The sequence below is a fragment of the Erinaceus europaeus genome, chromosome 9, assembly GCF_950295315.1.
Source record: "Erinaceus europaeus chromosome 9, mEriEur2.1, whole genome shotgun sequence".
Taxonomy (NCBI): Eukaryota; Metazoa; Chordata; class Mammalia; order Eulipotyphla; family Erinaceidae; genus Erinaceus; species Erinaceus europaeus.
In genome coordinates, this window is record NC_080170.1 from 73,730,815 (window position 1) to 73,736,814 (window position 6,000).

Sequence of the window (6,000 nt, forward strand, 5' to 3'; positions counted from 1 at the left end):
GCTGAAGGGAGAATGCAACAACCCAGTCTTGGGAAGTACCACCTCTATAGTTGACACTATAGCCGGTCGAGATTTTTAAGACAATCTGTCACATCAGTTTTCTTCAGGGTGATAAGAAATATGGTGAGACCTAAGAATTTTATGAATATGAGTTTATTGCCCTGTTTAATTTACCTGTAATGGATTTTTTGATTGAAAATAATATGTGTGAATATCATGGTGGAGGAGACATTTCATATAGCAGTTGTTACAGAAATATACAGCCAGGAACAATGTGAAGACTGCTGTACCTAGACTGAATATACATTCTACTAAGAGCACAGTATTGGCCCTTGCATGATGGACATACATCACTTGCAATCACTTTTGGCTATCACACTGGGAAACAGTCAACAGGGGGGGCTCACAGTTGGTCTCTGATTCCCAAACCATTGGCTGTCTCCTAACGACTGTGTCCAACCACAGCTTCCATTTCAGACACCATGCATTGTTCCTGAGTATTTTTGACAATGACAGGAGAGACTATAACAAGAGGCTGACTAATTCCAGAAAGGCATCCAACCACTTGGTTGCTAGAATCCTGCTCTGTTGAGTTTCTCTCTAGTGAACATTCATATGGGGTACTCATACTTGCAGATTATTTGTACTACTCAAAGAGGATGATCCACATCACACCTACCCACACTTTCTTGTCATTGATTTTCCAATCATATTCCCTCCAAGAGCTTGATCCACCTGCTAGATATTGTCTACATACTAATATGATGTGACACAGACATATAGATTCTCTAACCATTTCTTCCTTCAATGAACAACCAAGCATACCACAGGAGTTCTGTGACTGTGAAGAGTCATCTCTATCACTTTCCTCAGTGATATTCTAGAAAAAGTTATAGAGATGTTGTGCATATACAGATGTCTCTTGCAGTATCATATAAGAACACCAACAAAGCAGGACTGAGTTAATTTATTCCTCAGTCTGCTCCAGTAGACTGTCTGCAAGGACACAGATTACAGGTATGAGACAACAAAGAGATGGTTGTATCCTAGTGGCCAAGAATTCTTCCTCATAAAAGTGACATGAACATCCAGTCTCTACTCAAATTACTCTCTCACACACCAATGTCATTGTGTCATGGTGTCTAATATATAGAGTACACTTGTTTGGACACCCTGGTGGGTCAGAGAACACCTCATTCCTGAGGGACCACATGTGGTGTGGCAGGTTGGTGGTGTGTGGCTAGGCATCCAGTCTCTACTGAGAACCAATGAGCAACTAGAGCTGCTTCTAGAAAGAAGAGTAGTTATTCACAGATGCCATTGTTTTCTACATAAACCTAATGGTCTGTATTATAGCTCACTTACGTGGAATGATACCTAAGTAGCATTATGTCTGCATGGACCAAGTGCCTGGTGGCACCTGGCAGGCTGGCCCAACTGAAGAGTCTTCCCTTGCTCTAGGTCCTGCTTAAATCCAGATCACTGAATATTCAGAGTAGACCATTATATTAGGTATACATCAAAGCCAAAGGGGTCTGAAGGGTGATCTACCTATAACAGTGGATCTTTGACTTCAGAAGGACCATTTTTACACCACACTCTTAGGGATGAAACTGGTGTTGAATACCCCTCGACGTTCATGTGACTATTAAGAGAGTGCTATCATCACCCAATTGAATGCACACATTACCATGCACAAAGGCTGGCTCAAGCCCCCAATCCCCATCTACAGGGGTAGGGGACACTTCATGGGTAGTGTTTCTCATCCTCTCTCCCTCCCCTGTCATTTTCCCCATCATATAAAATAAAATAGAAAGGGGGAAAAAAGAGGACAAAGTGGCTACTGGGAGCAGTAGATTCATAATTTAGGAACCAAGCCCAAGTGATAATCCTGGTGGCAATAAAAAAGTTAAATATAAAATTAAAGAGTGTGATCAAGACGTCTCACTAAGTGGAAATATAGAAGATGTATCAATCTTTAACTGGTCTCAAATACTAAGAGAAAACAGCAAACAGGACAAAATGCAAAGAGATAAGATCAAATTCTTACTCAGATTACTCAAATTGTCTAGGAATAAAAATTATTCTAGGAATAAAATCATTACTTAGAAAGTAAGAAAATGTGTGTAGTACCTGACTTCTCAGGGACAGTACATATACCTGACAGAAGTGGAACACATATTTGAACACCCAAGCATCTGAATATTTTCAGTGACAGAAAATATCTACTTCATGGAGTAAAACCACATTTACATGTTGTATAGGGACACACCTAAAAAAGTGATTTAAAAAAAAAAAAGACTGAACTTAAAGAACTGCATAAAAATCTACCACCCAAATGTGTTTGTGTGCTTTAATGGGTGTGGGGGATGTGGAGAAATGAAAGCAAGTTCATCAAACTATCACCGGATCAGGTAGACTCCTGAGTGAAAGTATGACTTGAGGTAAAACAGGCCATTTTAAATGTTTAAAGCCACTTCTAATGCAAATATAATAGTTATGGATATTTCTTCAGTATTCCAAATTGACCCCCCCCCAAAAAAAAGAAAAACACAACAAATAATACTGTTGTGGCCTAATATAGAAATTAAAATTTAAAGAAGAAAACAAGAGAATCATATTGATAAAAGGAGATCTGAACACCACTGTGAGTGTGACACTGGTTGGATGGACACAGCCCATGGGTACTGAAGCCATCACTGCTATCAATGAGATGAAGCATGTGGACATGTGAGTGTGACAGTACATACAACACAGTGAAAACAGAGACCAAATGTTCTTTGTAGTTAATTGTGCATGGAACAACACAACAGTTGATCACAAAGAATAAAGAAGGTGACAGTGGATCAAGTGCTGGACTCGGAAGCATGAGGTCCTGAGTTTCATGTGTACCAGAGAGACACTGTTGCTCTCTTTCTTTCATCAATAGATCATGTCTGTAAAACTAGACTAATCTGAGTTTGGATATAAAGATATAGTAAATAAAAAAAATTCAAAAGACAGGGTTAACTAAACTCATGTAAATGGGGTGATGGTGATGGAATTCTCCTATGTTCTGAGGGCTTATCTTCAGAACTGACAAATGTTTTTTTTTCATCAGTGGTTCACAAGTTGTGATCACAAATGATGGATAGGAGACTCTGGAATTTTGGAAGTGCTCTCAGGGCACTCATAATTGTCACCATTCAGAACTCTGTGATTCTGAATTGCAGGATTGAATTCCAGGGAAATTTCATTTAGAAAGAAAGAATTTCTGTAATAATTAATAATAATAATGAGGAGGCGAAGAAATAGGTAGAGGAGGTGAAAGATGAAGGAGTAGGAGGAAAAGAAAGGAAAAAAAGGAAGATGAGGAGATAAGGAGGTAGAATAGGAGGAATATAAATAGTAGCTATAGGAGAAGTAAGAGCTAAAAAAAATAAAAGAGGTTGGATAGCAGCTCCTAACACAAGTTGGGTCCTTAAAATGTATGAGACCAGCTCAAAGAGCTTTCACTGAAGGCTAGCTACAAAATTGTGAGCAGATTCTAAAAAGGCTGAAGAAATAGTCTATGAGAGCATAGGACTTTAATATCTCAATTCCCAAGGTCACAGGGGCCACAAGTTCAAACCCTGGTATCATATTATGCCTGAGTTGAACGGTGTTTTCTTTTTCACTCTCTCTATACATTTTCTTTCAATCTCTCTCATAGTAAATGCATAAATATAGACACATATATGTATATGTACATAGATACATGCACAAACATATGTATTTTGCCACCAGGTTTATCAGTGGGGCTCAGTGCCTGCACAACTCCACCATTCCCTGCAATCAATTTCCTTTTTTTAATAGAGGGCTAGAGACTGAGATAGAGAAGCATAAAGAGACAGTGAGGAAGAAAGACAGATGCACCACTTGTAGAGTTTTCCCACTGCAGATGGGGACCAGGCGCTTGAACACAGGTCTTCTTACATGGTAACTTGTGCTCTTTCTATCCGGAAGGCCACCATCTGGACCTAAAGATAAAAATATTTGAAAAATAAGCGGATCCTGACATTATCCTCTTTGTGAAAATGAAGTTACAGACACACAGAGGGAAGAATTCTTTAAAGCTCAAGCAGCTTGTAAATGTAAGAGTACTGAGCCCATATACTCTGACTTCGGAGTCCAGACTCAGCCCCATCTGTAGGCTGTCTGTCTGAGCTGACTAGAAAGTTATTGGGAGGGTAAGGCAGGCAGTGATGCACCCGGTTGAGGGCATACATCACCATGTACAAAGACATAGGCTCAATTCCCCAGTTTCACCTGTATGGGGGAAGCTTCATGGATGATGAAGCAGGGCTGTAGGTATCTCTTTTTTTTTCTCTCTCCCTCTCTACCTCCTACTTCTCAATTTCTCTCTGTCCTGGAAAATAAAATAAAATAAAATAAAATAAAATAATTAAGATCTGGGCCATATTGCATCCAGTTGAGCTCACAGGTAACCATGAGCAAAGATCTGGGATCCAGCTCCCAGTCTCCACTTGCAGGGGTAAGCTTCTTGAGTGGTGAAGACGTGCTACAGGTCTCTCTCTGTCTCTCTTCAATCACCCGCCCTTCTTAATTTCTGTCTCTAGACAATAATAAATAAATAATAATGAAAATTGAATAAGACTTAAAAAATTAAAAATGAAAGTTAGTTTGGTTCCATAATCGTGGTTCAACCTGATAAGAACCTGCCCAACATCTGGGACTCAGTTTTCCTAGTATCTTTGTCCCCTCATGGCAAAAGACCCTCTGCACTCCCACCACTGGCAATGCTCTGTGGTGCCTTTTGCTTTCTGTGCTCTGTTGCTGTGTAAACTGCAATGAAGACTAGAGGAGACTAGACAAGACGCACTAAATAATGAATGATTGCAGACCACATGTCAAGGATGAAACCAGGCACTGCCCTCAGGACTCTGGGCTCCCTTGTGCTAAGTACCAGGTTGCACTTTCAAAAGAGTGAGTTTTTAAAGAAGCCAAGGAGAAAAAAATTCTGGGACCCTATTAGCTCATTGCCACATGAGTGCTAGTGAGTAATAAAAACCTAGGATGTGAAACTGAGCTGACTCTAGGTTGATAAAGAAAGAAACCTTGCTCTGAAGGTGGCCTCATGCAAAGCTTACTGGGCCTCAAGTCTGTGTCACTAGAGACAGCTTTCACTTCTTTGAAGACAGGGTCAACCCAGGGCAGCCAGTCATTTATCTTCCCAGTGGTGCGAGTCTATAACTCGAAAGCACACTACTTGGCAGTGACAGGCACTGGAAAGCCCCCTTTCTGCTATCTGCTTCTTTTCAGCTGATAATGGAATGGAGCTGGGGCCAGGCCCCCGTGCCAGGCATAAAATCCACCCTCCAGGAGGTATTTCCCATGGAGGCCCAAGGGCCTGTCTCTCATTATATTGATCAGGGGACATTTGTTTGCTGAGATAAAAAAGGAAAAAAAAAAACCCAAAGAGATTTTCTGGGTGTCTTGTGACATTTTCAAAGGAGAGGGGAACTCACTCTGGGCAGTGTGCTGTGTCTGAGCAGGTTTGGGAAGATGGGATTACAAATCTCCTGGTGGAGAGATCTGGAGTAGAGTAAGGGAGGTGGTGGCTCCAACGGATTCCTGTGTTCCCAGTGCTGTTATTACAAAACAGGTAAAACAAAACAAAAAAAAAAACTTACCTTTTGTAATAAAATGAAATTGGGCCATCTTTTCATTCAAATTAATTAGGAGCTCTAGGATTTGGATGCTAGTAATTGAAACTAGATTCTCATGGCAAAGAGTTCAAATACTTTAGAGTTACCTTCATCATCATTATTAACAAGGAGGGAAGAAGTGAAAAAAAGAGACACCTACAACACTATTTTACCACTCATGATGCTTCCCCTCTGCAAGTGGGGACTAGAGGCTTGAGCTCATGTCCTTGCACATGGCAGCATGTGCACTCTAATGAGTATGCCACTGCCACTTCCAGGAAATTCTTGTCTACATAACTAATTAGGTAATTAA